The following is a 15,439-nucleotide window of genomic DNA, read 5'->3' as shown; positions in this document are numbered from 1 at the left end:
ATTCCAAAATAATTCTCCATGAAATTTTATTGCATTTGGGCTTCGTTTGATATGGATTTTCTGCGATACAAAAAACATGCAAAAAGGCACTGGCACTGGGCACTGGATCAATAGGTTAGTCCAATAAATCATATAAAAAGTTGCCAAAAGTGTATAAAAGTTGTATAATATTGGCATGAAACATTCAAAAATTATAGATACGACGGAGATGTATCATTAGCCGTGTGCGGTGCCCCCCTCCACAGTTTACACCCTCGGTCATATTCTCGTGGTGCTTAGGCGAAGCCCTGCGCGGAGCACTTCACCATCACCGTCACCATGCCGTCGTGCTGACGGAACTCATCTACTTCCTCGACATCTTGCTGGATCAAGAGGACGAGGGACGTCATCGAGCTGAACGTGTGCAGAACTCGGAGGTGTCGTACGTTCGGTACTTGATCGATCGGAGCTAGAAGAAATTCGACTACATCAATCGCATTGTCAAACGCTTCTGCTTACGGTCTACGAGGGTACGTAGACACACTCTCCCCCTCATTGCTATGCATCTCCTAGATAGATCTTGCGTGAGCGTAGGGAAATTTTTGAAATTGCATGCTACGTTTCCCAACAGTGGCATCATGAGCCAGTTCTATGCATAGATGATATGCACGAGTAGAACACAAAGAGTTGTGGGCGGTGATAGTCATACTGCATACCACCAACGTCTTATTTTGGTTCAGCCGTATTGTGGGATGAAGCGGCCTGGGCCAACCTTACATGACCACGTTCATGAGATCGGTTCCACCAACAGACATGCAACTAGTTTTGCATAAAGGTGGCCGGCGGGTGTCTGTTTCTCCTACTTTAGTTGAATCGAATTTGACTGCGGCCGGTCCTTGTTGAAGGTTAAAACAGCAAACTTGATAAATCACCGTTGTGGTTTTGATGCGTATGTAAGAACGGTTCTTGCTAGAAGCCCGTAGCAGCCACGTAAAACTTGCAACAACAAAGTAGAGGACGTCTAACTTGTTTTTGCAGGGCATGTTGTGATGTGATATGGTCAAGACATGATGTGATATACGTTATTGTATGAGATGATCATGTTTTGTAAAAGTTATCGGCAACCGGCAAGAGCCTTATGGTTGTCTCTTTATTGTATGAAATGCAAACGCCATCTAATTGCTTTACTTTATCACTATGCATTAGCGATAGTTGTAGAAGCAATAGTTGGCAAGACGACCACGACGCAACGATGGAGATCAAGGTGTCGAGCCAGTGACAATGGAGATCATGATGATGCTTTGGAGATGCAGATCAAAAGCACGAGATGATGATGGCCATATCATGTCACATATTTTGATTGCATGTGATGTTTATCTTTTATGCATCTTATTTTTCTTAGTACCGCAGTAGCATTATAAGATGATCCCTTAACTAAATTTCAAGGTATAAGTGTTCTCCCTGAGTATGCACCATTGCGACAGTTTGTCGTGTTGAGACACCACATGATGATCGGGTGTGATAGACTCTACGTTCACATACAACGGGTGCAAGACAGTTTTGCACATGCGGAATACTCAGGTTAAACTTGACGAGCCTGGCATGTATAGACATGGCCTTGGAACATTGGAGACCAAAAGGTCGAACGTGAATCATATAGTAGATATGATCAACATAGAGATGTTCACGATTGAAGACTACTCCATCTCACGTGATGATCGGACATGGTTTCGTTGATTTGCATCACGTATCATTTAGATGACTTTAGGGATGTCTATCTAAGTGGGAGTTCTTAAGTAATTTGATTAATTGAACTTAAATTTATCATGTACTTAGTCCTGATAGTATTTGCAAATTATGTTGTAGATCAATAGCTCGCGTTGTAGCTCCACAATTTTTGGTATGTTCCTAGAGAAAAAATAAGTTGAAAGATGTTAGTAGCAATGATGCGGATTGGGTCCGTGATCTGAGGATTATCCTCATTGCTGCACAGAAGAATTATGTCCTTGATGCACCGCTAGGTGACAGACCGATTGCAAGAGCAGATGTAGACGTTATGAACGTTTGACAAGCTCGGTATGATATCTACTTGATAGTTTAGTGCGCCATGCTTTACGGCTTAGAACCAGGACTTCAAAAACATTTTGAACGCCGCGGAGCATATGAGATGTTCCAAGAGCTGAAATTGGTATTTCAGACTCATGCCCAAGTCGAGAGGTATGAGACCTCTGACAAGTACTTTGCCTACAAGATGGAGGAGAATAGCTCAGCTAGTGAGCATGTGCTCAGAATGTCTGGGTACTACAATCACTTGAATCAAGTGGGAGTTAATCTTCCAGATAAGATAGTGATTGACAGAGTTCTCTAATCACTATCACCAAGCTACTAGAACTTCGTGATGAACTATAATGTGCAAGGGATAACGGAAAAGATTCCCGAGCTCTTCGCGATGCTGAAATCGGCAGAGGTAGAAATCAAGAAAGAGCATCAAGTGTTGATGGTTAACAAGACCACTAGTTTCAAGAAAAAGGTCAAAGGAAAAGAAAGGGAACTTCAAGAAGAATGACAAGCAAGTTGCCACTCCTATGAAGAAGCCCAAAGCTAGACTTAAGCCTGAAACTAAGTGCTTCTACTGCAAAGGGAATGGTCACTTGAAGCGGAACTACCCCAAATACTTGGCAGATAAGAAGGATGGCAAAGTGAACAAAGGTATATTTGATATACATGTTGTTGATGTGTACTTTACTAGTGTTCATAGTAACCCCAGGGTGTTTGATACCGGTTCGGTTGCTAAGATTAGTAACTCGAAACAGGAGTTGCAAAATAGAGACTAGTTAAGGGTGAGGTGACGATGTGTGTTGGAAGTGATTCCAAGGTTGATAAGATCACCATCGTACACTCCCTCTACCTTCGAGATTAGTGTTGGACCTAAATAAATGTTATTTGGTGTTTGCGTTGAGCATGAATATGATTGGATCATGTTTATTGCAATACAGTTATTCATTTAAGTCAAAGAATAATTGTTGTTCTGTTTACATGAATAAAACCTTCTATGGTCATACACCCAATGTAAATGGTTTATTGAATCTCGATCGTAGTGATACACATATTCATAATATTGATGCCAAAAAATGCAAGGTTGATACTGATAATGCAACATATTTGTGGCACTGTCGTTTAGGTCATATTGGTGTAAAGCGCATGAAGAAACTCCATACGGATGGATTTTTGGAATCACTTGATTATGAATCATTTGATACTTGCAAACCATGCCTCATGGGCAAGATGACTAAAACTCTGTTCTCCGGAACAATGCAGCGAGCCAATGACTTATTGGAAATAATACATACCGATGTATGCGGTCCGACGAGTGTTGAGGCACGCGGTGGGTATCGTTATTTTCTGACCTTCACAGATGATTTGAGAAGATATGGGTATATCTACTTAATAAAAACACAAGTCTGAAACATTTGAAAAGTTAAGGAATTTCAGAGTGAAGTGGAGAATCATCGTAACAAGAAAATAAAGTTTCTACAATCTGATCGCGGAGGTGAATATTTTAGTTACGAGTTGGGCCTTCATTTAAAACAATGTGGAATAGTTTCACAACTCACGCCACCTGGAGCACCACAGCGTAAAGGTGTGTTCGATAGTCGTAACCGTACTTTATTAGATATGGTGCGATCTATGATGTCTCTTACCGATTTACCACTATCGTTTTTGGGTTATGCATTAGAGACAGCTGCATTCACGTTAAATAGGGCACCATCTAAATCCGTTGAGACGACACCGTATAAACTGTGGTTTGGCAAGAAACCTAAGTTGTCGTTTCTTAATGTTTGGGGTTGCGACACTTATGTCAAAAGGCTTCAGCCTGATAAGCTCGAACCCAAATCGGAGAAGTGCATCTTCATAGAATACCCTAAGGAAACAATTGGGTACACCTTCTACCACAGATCCGAAGGCAAGATCCTTGTTGCCGAGGATGGAACCTTTCTAGAGAAGGAGTTTCTCTCGAAAGAAGTGAGTAGGAGGAAAGTAGAACTTGATGAGGTAATTGTACCTTCTCTCGAATTGGAAAGTAGCACATCAGTGAAATCCGTTCCCGTGATGCCTACACCAACTAGAGAGGAAGCTAATGATGATGATCATGAAACTTCAAATCAAGTTACTACTGAACCTCGTAGGTCGACCAGAGCACAATCCGCACCAGAGTGGTACAGTAATAGTGTCCTCGATGTCATGTTACTAGACCAAGGCGAACCTACGAACTATGAAGAAGCTATGATGAGCCCAGATTCCGGCAGATGGCTTGAAGCCATGAAATCTAAGATAGGATCCATGTATAAGAACAAAGTGTGGACTTTGGTGGACCTGCTCGATGATCGGCAAGCCAGAGATAATAAATGGATCTTCAAGAAGAAGACGGACGCTGATGGTAATGTTACTGTCTACAAAGCTCAACTTGTTGCAAAAGGTTTTTGACAAGTTTAAGGGGTTGACTACGATGAGGCTTTCTCACCCGTAGCGATGCTTAAGTCTGTCTGGATCATGTTAACAACTGCCGCATTTTTATGAAATTTGGCAAATGGACGTCAAAACTGCATTCCTTAATGGACTACTTAAAGAAGAGTTGTATATGATACAACCAGAAGATTTTTTCGATCCTAAAGGTGCTAACAAAGTAGGCAAGCTCCAGTGATCCATCTATGGACTGGTGCAAGCATCTCGGAGTTGGAATATATGCTTTGATGAGGTGATCAAAGCATATGGTTTTATATAGACTTTCCGTGAAGCCTGTATTTACAAGAAAGTGAGTGGGAGCTCTGTAGCATTTCTGATATTATATGTGGATGACATATTGTTGATTGGAAATGATATAGAATTTCTGGATAGCATAAAAGGATACTTGAATAAGAATTTTTCAATGAAAGACCTCGGTGAAGCTACTTATATATTGGGCATCCAGATCTATAGGGATAGATCGAGACGCTTAATAGGACTTTCACAAAGCACATACCTTGACAAGATTTTGAAGAAGTTCAAAATGGATCAGTCAACGAAAGGGTTCTTGCCTGTGTTACAAGGTGTGAAGTTGAGTAAGACTCAAAGCCCGACCACGGTAGAAGATAGAGAAAGAATGAAAGTCATTCCCTATGCCTCAGCCATAGGTTCTATAAAGTATGCCATGTTGTGTACCAGACATGTTGTGTTCCTTGCTAATAAGTTTGGCAAGAGGGTACAAAAGTGATCCAGGACTGGACCACTGTACAGCGGTCAAAATTATCCTTAGGTGCCTTAAAGAGGACTAAAGAAATGTTTCTCGGTTGTGGAGGTGATAAAGGGTTCGTCGTAAAGGGTTATGACGATCCAAGCTTTAACACTAATCTAGATGACTCTGAGTCTCAATCTGGATACGTATTGAAAGTGGGAGCAATTAGCTAGAGTAGCACCATGCAGAGCATTGTAGACGTTGATATTTGCACATCTACATATGGATCTGAATGTGACAGACTCGTTGACTAAACTTCTCTCACAAGAAAAACATGATCACACCTTAGTACTCTTTGGGTGTTAATCACATGGTGATGTGAACTAGATTATTGACTCTAGTAAACCCTTTGGGTGTTTCTCACATGGCGATGTGAACTATGGGTGTTAATCACATGACGATGTGAACTATTGGTGTTAAATCACATGGCGATGTGAACTAGATTATTGACTCTAGTGCAAGTGGGAGACTGAAGGAAATATGCCCTAGAGGCAATAATAAAGTTTTTATTTTATATTTCCTTATTCATGATAAAGGTTTATTATTCATGCTAGAATTGTATTGATCGGAAACTTAAATACATGTGTGAATACATAAACAAATACAGTGTCCCTAGTAAGCCTCTACTAGACTAGCTCGTTAATCAAAGATGGTTAAGGTTTCCTAACCATGGACATGTGTTGTCATTTGATAATTGGATCACATCATTAGGAGAATGATGTGATGGACAAGACCCACCTGTTAGCTTAGCATAATGATTGTTCATTTTTATTGCTATTGCTTTCTTCATGTCAAATACATATTCCTTCGACTATGAGATTACGCAACTCTCGGATACCGGAGGAATACCTTGTGTGCTATCAACCATCACAACATAACTGGGTGATTATAAAGATGCTCTACAGGTATCTCCGAAGGTGTTTGTTGGGTTGGCATAGATCGAGATTAGGATTTGTCACTCCGAGTATCGGAGAGGTATCTCTGGGCCCTCTCGGTAATACACATCATAAGAATCCTTGCGAGCAAAGTGACTAATGAGTTAGTTGTAGGATGATGTATTACGGAATGAGTAAAGAGACTTGTCGGTAACGAGATTGAACTAGGTATGAAGATACCGACGATCGAATCTCGGGCAAGTAACATACCGATGGACAAAGGGAATTACGTATGTTGTCATAATGGTTCGACCGATAAAGATCTTCGTAGAATATGTAGGAGCCAATATGGGCATCCAGGTTCCGCTATTGGTTATTGACCGGAGAGGTGTCTCGGTCATGTCTACATAGTTCTCGAACCCGTAGGGTCCGCACGCTTAACGTTCAATGACGATATAATATTATATGAGTTATGTGATTTGGTGACCGAATGTTGTTCGGAGTCTCGGATGAGATCACCGACATGACGAGGAGTCTCAAAATGGTCGAGAGGTAAAGATTGATATATAGGACGATGGTATTCGGACACCGGAAGTGTTCCGGAGGGTGCCAGGTAAATATAGGGTCACTGGAAGGGGTTCTGGGCACCCCTGGCAAAGATATGGGCTTAATGGGCCTAGGGAGGGACTGACCAGCCCACAAGGGGCTGGTGCGCCCCTCCACCAGGCCGACCAGCCCTAGCGAAAGGAAAGGGGGGAGGGCAAGTCCCTCCTTCCTTCCCCTCCTTAAGGGAGAAAGGAAAGGGGGGACTGCACCTCCCCCTTCCTTCCCCTGGCGCTATACAAGGAAGGGGGTCCGAACCAGGGTAGGAGCCCAACTGGGATTTAGCCCCACTTGGGGCGCCCCTTGGCCTCTCCCCTCTCCCTCCCACCTATATATATGAGGAGGGGGCGCCTACCACACACAACATCAATTGTTAGCCGTGTGCGGCGCCCCCCTCCATAGTTTACACCCCGGTCATATTCTCGTGGTGCTTAGGCGAAGCCCTGCACGGATCACTTCACCATCACCGTCACCATGCCGTCGTGCTGACGGAACTCATCTACTTCCTCGACATCTTGCTGGATCAAGAGGACGAGGGACGTCATCGAGTTGAACGTGTGCAGAACTCGGAGGTGCCGTACGTTCGGTACTTGATCGGTCGGAGCTAGAAGAAGTTCGACTAGATCAACCGTGTTTTCAAACGCTTCCGCTTACGGTCTACGAGGGTATGTAGACACACTCTCCCTCGTTACTATGCATCTCCTACATAGATCATGCGTGAGCGTAGGAAATTTTTTGAAATTGCATGCAACGTTTCCCAACAATTACCTTGGGGTGCCATGGGCATCCCCAAGCTTAGGCTCTTTTCACTCCTTATTCCTTCATCCATCGTGATCTCACCCAAAACTTGAAAACTTCAATCACACAAAACTTAACAAAACCTTTGTGAGATCCGTTAGTATAATAAAGAAAATCACCACTTTAAGTACTGTTGCAAACCCATTCATATTTTATTATTTTATTATACCTATTGTATTCTAACTTTACCATGGCTTATACCCCCGATACAATCCATAGATTCATCAAAATAAGCACAGAATGCAACGAAAACAGAATCTGTAAAAAACAGAACAGTTTGTAGTACTCTGAACTTTAACCATACTTCTGGAACTCCAAAAAACGTAGGCAATTTGTATATCAAGCATGTGTAAAAAATTCAGAATGTTATCACGCTCCAGTGAATTTTAACAATTCTGTTACTGGACGCAAAAGTTTCTGTTAATGCACAGAATCAAATCAACTATCACCAAAATCATCCCAAAGGCTTTACTTGGCACAAACACTAATTAAAACACTAAAACACAATCATAACAGTAGCATAATTGTGTGAGCTCATAAAAACAGAAAGGAAAAATGTCGGATTGTCTCCTAACAAGCGCTTTTCTTTAAAGCCTTATAGCTAGGCATTGATAATTTTAATGATGCTCGCATGAAAGACAAGAATTGAAGCACAAAGAGAGCATCATCTAGCATGTGAAAATCACATTTAAGTCTAACATAATTCCTATGCATAGGCATTTTATAAGCAAACAAATTATCAAAACAAGCAAAAACTAGCATATGCAAGGAAGAAGAATAAAGCATTCACAATCTCCACATGAAGAGAGGTAATTTAGTAGCATGAAAAATTCTACAACCATATTTCCCTCTCTCATAATAATTACATGTGGATCATATTAAAATTCAACAATATAGCTATCACATAACATATTCTCTACATGATCCATGTGCATGCAAAGTTGACACTCTTCCAAAATAGTGGGATTATCATCAAACAAAGTCATGACCTCTCCAAGCCCACTTTTATCAAAAAGTTCATAGGATTGATCATTCTCCAAAGTAGTGGCATCATTATTACCAAAAGTTGGAACTCTTCCAAACCCACTTTCAATATTATTGCAAACACTATTATCAATATCATAGTCACCACGAGTCATAAATAAATTTTCAAGATCATAAGAAGAATCGCCCCAATCATGCATGATCATTGCAATAAGTAGTGGACATAGCAAAATTAGCATCCTCAAGCTTGGGGTTTTGCATATTTTTATCACAATTAACATTAATAGAATTTATAATAACTTCATTGCAACCATGCTTTTCATTCACGGAGCTATCGGGAATCACTTTATAATCTCTTCTTTTAACACTTCATCACAATTTTCAGATTCATGAATCTCAAGCAAAACTTCATAAAGATAATCTAGTGAACTCAATTCACTAGCAATTGGTTCATCATAATTGGATCTTTTAAAGAGATTAGCAAGTGGATGAGGATCCATCTTATTTTTCTTATTTATTTTTTTGTTTTTCGGTGTGTTGACATGAGGGCAAAAAGCAAGCAAACAAGCAAAAAGGCAAATGAAAAAATATTTTTGTAATTTTTGTATAAACTTTTTAGAAGTAGAGGAGATGAAAACGAGAGGCAAATGTTAAATAATGTAAATGCAAGGAGATGAAAGTTTATGCATAGGTACTTGATAGATGTTGATGATGTCTCCCCGGCAACGGCGCCAAAAATTCTTGGGACATTTACATCTATGCCCTTTACTTGAACCCACTACTCAGTGTTGCCCCTAATTTTTAGGTATGCTTAGTTTTGCCCCTCCGCCGTTAGTTTCACTTATAGAAATGCCCTTCTCTGCCGTTACCGTTCGGTCAAAGGTCCTTGACCGTCCTGAAAAAATAGCAAAAAAAATCAAAAAAATTTGAAACTTTGTGGGATCGAAGATACTCATGTCCGCAAGGCGCGTGCACATTTTCATGCCATTCGGACACCCTGGGAGCTCGTGGCAAAGGAAAACATAAATTTTGTATGCATGCGAACAGTAAATTCAAAAAAATAGAAAAAAATCAAAAAATATGAAATTTCGTGGGACTGAAGATATTCAGGTGCGCAAGATGTGTGCACATTTTGGTTGTGTTTGGACATCGTAGGAGCTCGTGGAGAAAAAAAATTAGCTCAATTTTTTTTGAAAAAATGCACTATTTTGTTTTTTTTTCTCTAGAGCGCCTCGTAGGTCATTTGATCACCAAAACTTGCAAGCACCTTGTGCACTCAAGCCTCTTTGGCCCCAAATAAATTCAATTGTTTTTGAACTTTTTTGCTATTTTTTTGAATTTACTGTTCATAGGCATAAATTATTTTTGTTTTCCTTTGCCACGAGCTCCCGGAGTGTCCAACCAACACAAAAATGTGCACGCGCCTTGCGGACATGACTATCTTCGACCCCACCAAATTTCATATTTTTTTGATTTTTTTGCTATTTTTTCTGGATGGTCAAAGTACTTTGACCGGACGGTAACGGCGCAAAAGGGCATTTCTATAAGTGACACTAACGGCGGAGGGGCATAACTGAGCATACCTGAAAATTAGGGGCAAAACTGAGTAGTGGGTTCGAGTTAGGGGCAGAACTGGAATTGGCCCAAAATTCTCCGTGATGCTTGTAATCTGCGTTGATATTTCCCCGATGAGGAAGGGATGATGCAGCATAGCAGAGGTGAGTATTTCCCTCAGTCACGAAACCAAGGTTATCAATCCAGTAAGAGAACCAAGCAACACTACGTAAACAGCACCTGCACACAAACAACAAATACTTGCAACCCAACGCGTAAAGGGGTTGTCAATCCCTCAACGGTATTGAGATAGATTAAATTGTATGAGATTTGATAAATAGATCAAACTAAAACACAAAATAAAAAATAAAGTTAAATTAAAATAAATAAAATAAAATTGCAGCAAGGTATTTTTGGTTTAATATATGATAGAAAATAGACACGTGGGCCATAGTTTTCACTAGAGGCTTCTCTCGAGAAAATAGCATATGGTGGGTAAACAAATTACTATTGGGCAATTGATAGAAAAGCAAATAATTATGACGATATCCAAGGTAATGATCATGTATATAGGCATCACATCCAAGATTAGTAGACGGAAACGATTCTGCATCTACTACTATTACTCCACACATCGACCGCTATCCAGCATGCATCTAGTGTATTAAGTTCATGGAAAAACGGAGTAATGCATTAGGCAAGATGACATGATGCAGATAAGATAAACTCATGTATGAATAAACCCCATCTTGTTACCCTTAATAGCAATGATACATGCATGTCATGTCTCTTTCTGTCACTGAGATTGAGCACCGCAAGATCGAACCCATCACAAAGCACCTCTTCCCATGGCAAGATAAATCAATCTAGTTGGCCAAACCAAACCAATAAATCGGAGAAGAAATACGAAGATGTAACAATCATGCATAAAAGAGTTCAGAGAAGACTCAAATAATATTCATGGATAGATCTGATCATAAACTCACAATTCATCGGATCCCAACAAACACACCGCAAAAATTCATTACATCAAATAGATTTCCAAGAACATCGAGGAGAACATTGTATTGAAGATCAAAAAGAGAGAATAAGCCATCTAGCTACTAACTACGGACCCATAGGTCTGTGGTAAACTACTCACGCATCATAGGAGGGGCGGCAAGGATGATGAAGAACCCCTTCGTGATCGTTGCCCCCTTCGGCAGAGTACTGGGAAAGGCACCCAAATTGGATCTCGTGGTTCTTGAACTTGCGGCGGCGAAAAAAGTATTTCGTCGACTCCCCTAGGGTTTTGGGATTTTAGAGTATTTATATAGGCGGAGGTAGGTCAAGGCGGTGCCTGTGGGCCCCACTACCCATCAAGGCGCGCCAGATGCCCCTGGCACGCCCTGGTGTCTAGTGGGCCCCACGGGACTCCTCTCGTGTACTCCAGAAGCTCCAAGGGTCTCTTATCACCCAAAAAATCTCCAAAAAGTTTCGTGGCAATTGGACTACATTTGGTATTGATATTCTACAAAGTAAAAAACAAGCAAAAAATAGCAACTGACACTGGGCACTAGGTTAATAGGTTAGTCCCAAAAATGATATAAAGTTGCTAATAAATGTATATAAAACATCCAAGATTGATACTTCAATAGCATGGAACAATCAAAAATTATAGATATGTTGGAGACGTATCATTGACCGAGAGACAGTGGCATGTTTTCGTGCACACTACGATATTAAGTTAGGTCCAAAAAATACTGCAAACCCACTAGTTGATCGCCTGACATCCAAGCAACCTGCCCAATCAGAGTCAGAGAAGGCACTGACAAGTGTAGATGGTGATTTGCTGAAATTTAGACCAATGCTCAAAGTGTTTTTGATGCATCTAACTACACATTTGGCAGCAGTCAAGTGAGAAGTAGTGGGTGCATGAAGGAACTGGCATACTTTGTTAACAGCAAAAGAAATGTCAGGTCTAGTGAGAGTCAAACACTGTAGTGCTCATGCTAAACTTCTGTATTTTGTGTTGTCCTCTTGATTCAAGAGTGTCCTTTCTATAAGAGATAATTTTTTTGAACTGGATAATGGAGTGGGTGACGGTTTACAACCTTGCAAGCCAGCCCTTTTTACCAGATCAGTTGCATACTTTTCCTGAGAGAGATGAAGTCCATCCTTGTGTCTCTTTACCTCAATTCCAAGGAAAAAATGCAAGTCTCCAAGATCCTTCAAAGCAAAGTCTGCACTTAAGTCTTTTAAAAGTCTTGTGATTGCTTCATTAGATGAGCTTGTCACAATGATATCATCAACATATATGAGAACAAATATGCATGTGTTGGACTTGTTGTAAATAAACAACGAGGTGCAGACTTAGAGGGAACAAAACCAAGTGCATGCATTTTGTGACAGAGACGAGAGTACCATGCCCTTGGAGCTTGCTTCAATCCATATAGTGCTTTATCAAGTTTGCACACATGAGAGGGAGCATTTTTAATTTCAAACCCAGGAGGTTGTTTCATGTACACTTCCTCTTCCAGAACACCATGAAGAAATGCATTCTGCACATCTAGCTGTCTAAGACTCCAGCCCCTAGAAACAGCAATGGATAAGACAAGACGGATAGTGGCAGCTTTTACAAATGGACTAAAAGTGTCCTCATAATCTATGCCATACCGCTGTTTGAAGCCTTTTGCAATAAGCCTAGCCTTATAACGATCAATGGTTCCATCAGATTTTCTTTTAATCCTGAATACCCACTTGCAATCAATCAAAATTTTACCTTGTTGTGGAGGAACCAAGTGCCATGTTTTATTTTTCTTTAGTGTCATGTACTCTTCTTTCATAGCTTTCTTCCATTTTTCATCACCAAGTGCTTCTTCAATTGTATTGGGTTCACCTAGTTCACCTGTAGAACAAACCATACCATATTTGGTTGTATGGTTGTAATTAACAGGTTGTGTTACACCTTTTTGTAGCCGTGTGCATCATGGAGATAGTGTAGCCAAATCCGTGGCCACAGAAGATCCAGTGGGCTGCACAGGAGTTTCAGCCGCAGCAGACCCCGGGGAGGAATCCGCAGCCGCAGCAGCATGAGTTGTGTTTGTCGGATCTTCTGTGGCCGATATCCGCGCCATAGCGCCTGCTGAGTCCGCGGAGGATCCCGGCGTGCAGACCGACCCATCATTGTCCAATGATGGCGCATCAGCACGGGAGCCCGCGCCTGTCGGCTGAGTGGGCGCAGAGGGATCTGCTCCAGATCCTGCACCCGTGCCGGACCCCACACCGGTGGAGCGACCCGGAGCCCGTCGCTTGTAGCACATGGGTTGGGCGCGGAACCGCGCGTCGCCCGGGCCAGCTGCAGGTCGCCAAGTGGTAGACGGCAATTGGCGCAGAGATGGAGATATGACGGGCCAGTGGGAGGCGGTTGTGTGTCGCCCGCGGTGTCAGAAGCAGCGGCGCGTGCGCCTGCACCCGGTGCGTCTGCGGCAACGGATCCCGAGGAGGATCTGATTTCCTGCCACCGAACCGATCCCGAGGGGAATCTGTCTCCTGTTTTGGGGCACATGAAATATGGCCCAATATTTTTCACCATTTACATTTTTTTGACGGCATTTACGTCGTTGTTTTCTCCTGTTTCATCAGCACAAGTCTCATGCATGCTATTAGTAGGACTAGTCAACAATTGATCATCAATATTATTTCCCCCTTGAGCGATACCGGTGAGATGAGATGGCAAAAGAAGAATTTCTTTAGGAAGAAGGGCACCAGCATTAGGATGAAGATCATAAAAAACAACATCACGAGATATGTAGACACGACCCATGGAGACATCTAGGCATTTTATACCCTTGTGTTGAGCACTATATCCAAGAAACACACATTGTTTCGAGTGAAACATGAGCTTGCGATTATTGTTCAGCAGGTAGCCGAGCACCTGTTGGTCCTCCCGGACCCATATGGGGTGGAGAGGGTTGGGCTCAAAGGTCTCCTTGCCATCCTTATCCTTAGTCACGAGGAGCCTGGCCGGTTCCGGCGAGGTGTCATCGATGTAGCCAAAGACACTAGCACCACACAGCTGCGGTGTGACATGCGTGCGCCATAGCACACAATTCGTGTGGGACAGCTTCTCGATGACCTGGCCAGTGAGGCTAGGCTAGAAGGCGCCCGAGGATGAAGACATGGCTAGGCAAGGCTGGAATCATGGGAAGCTTAGATGGGAAGAAGAATAGCTCTGATACCATGTGCGATTGGTGGAAACGTCTTACCTCGTACGAGGGGATGTGTTGTGTTTTATATAGCAGGGGTGCAATAACCCTGATAGCGCATACATAGTCGGTTGGAGAGAATCAGAGGTACATCTTGAGGAGAAAGAAAGGGAGGAGATAGGGCTAGCTAGTTACAACAGAAGATAACAAAATGTTGCGCCTAAACTACCTTCTGAAGTAACTACCAGTGAAGATCTCTCTTGTCACGTTACATGTGTGAGCATATGTGTTTGACACCCTGATGATTTTGACTTCTGATTAATCCTGATTCTAATGCATATTACTTCTACTTGATTTTGGTCTTTGTGACAGCTTTCAGTTTGAACTTGCATTCAGTGGTACGTAATTTGGAGTTAGTAGTGTGCGCAGCTTATTCTTCCAACTGTCCTGAAGGATCTTACTTGGTTTCTGTTGTGTGACATCCTACTGATACTGTTATATGCTTCAACTTGCATGTGGTTTGGGTGGAATGTTCTCTCATCTTTTGCTCTGAATCAACAAAATGTGAAGAGTAATTTGGAAAAATGTCATGACAACAATTCAGATGGTTTTTCTCACCCGGAGACGTCATCCACTGCACAGGGAACCTCCACCTCTCATATAGGGGGCTCGCCGTTGAACTTTTGAAACTCCATTCCTATGAATAAATGGCAGTGCTCCGTCGGCTCTTACAAAAAAAGAAGGTTTAACTTTTGAGCTTGACTAACTTGGTTCTCTTAGGGCACCTCCAATGCGGGCGTTAAGGAGCGCTAAGATTGATTTCCCTGCAGTTACTCCATAATCCCGGTCGATCGAAGGAAAATATGTGGCATCGATGCCAGCCAAGGGACCGAGCGCTCCCTTCTTTTCTCTACACAAACTCAGTTGACGGAAGGGCAAGCGCCTACGTACCTGCGTTGGACGATGGGACTCCACACAACCGCTACGTATGAAAATTCTTTTTCTATTATTGCTCAAGCGCATGCTTAGGCGCCTTGCATTGGACATGGCCTTAGTAGTGCTACAAGCAAACATGGATTAACTGCCTTGCCAATCCCATGAATAAAGTCCATTAGAGCGTCACAGACCAGTTTAAGTGATGGAATTTTGACATTTCCGTGGTCTACTGTAGACCCATTCCCGCGGCA

This window comes from Triticum aestivum, chromosome 4D (assembly GCF_018294505.1).
Source record: "Triticum aestivum cultivar Chinese Spring chromosome 4D, IWGSC CS RefSeq v2.1, whole genome shotgun sequence".
Taxonomy (NCBI): domain Eukaryota; kingdom Viridiplantae; phylum Streptophyta; class Magnoliopsida; order Poales; family Poaceae; genus Triticum; species Triticum aestivum.
Note: the sequence above shows the minus strand (reverse complement) of the source record.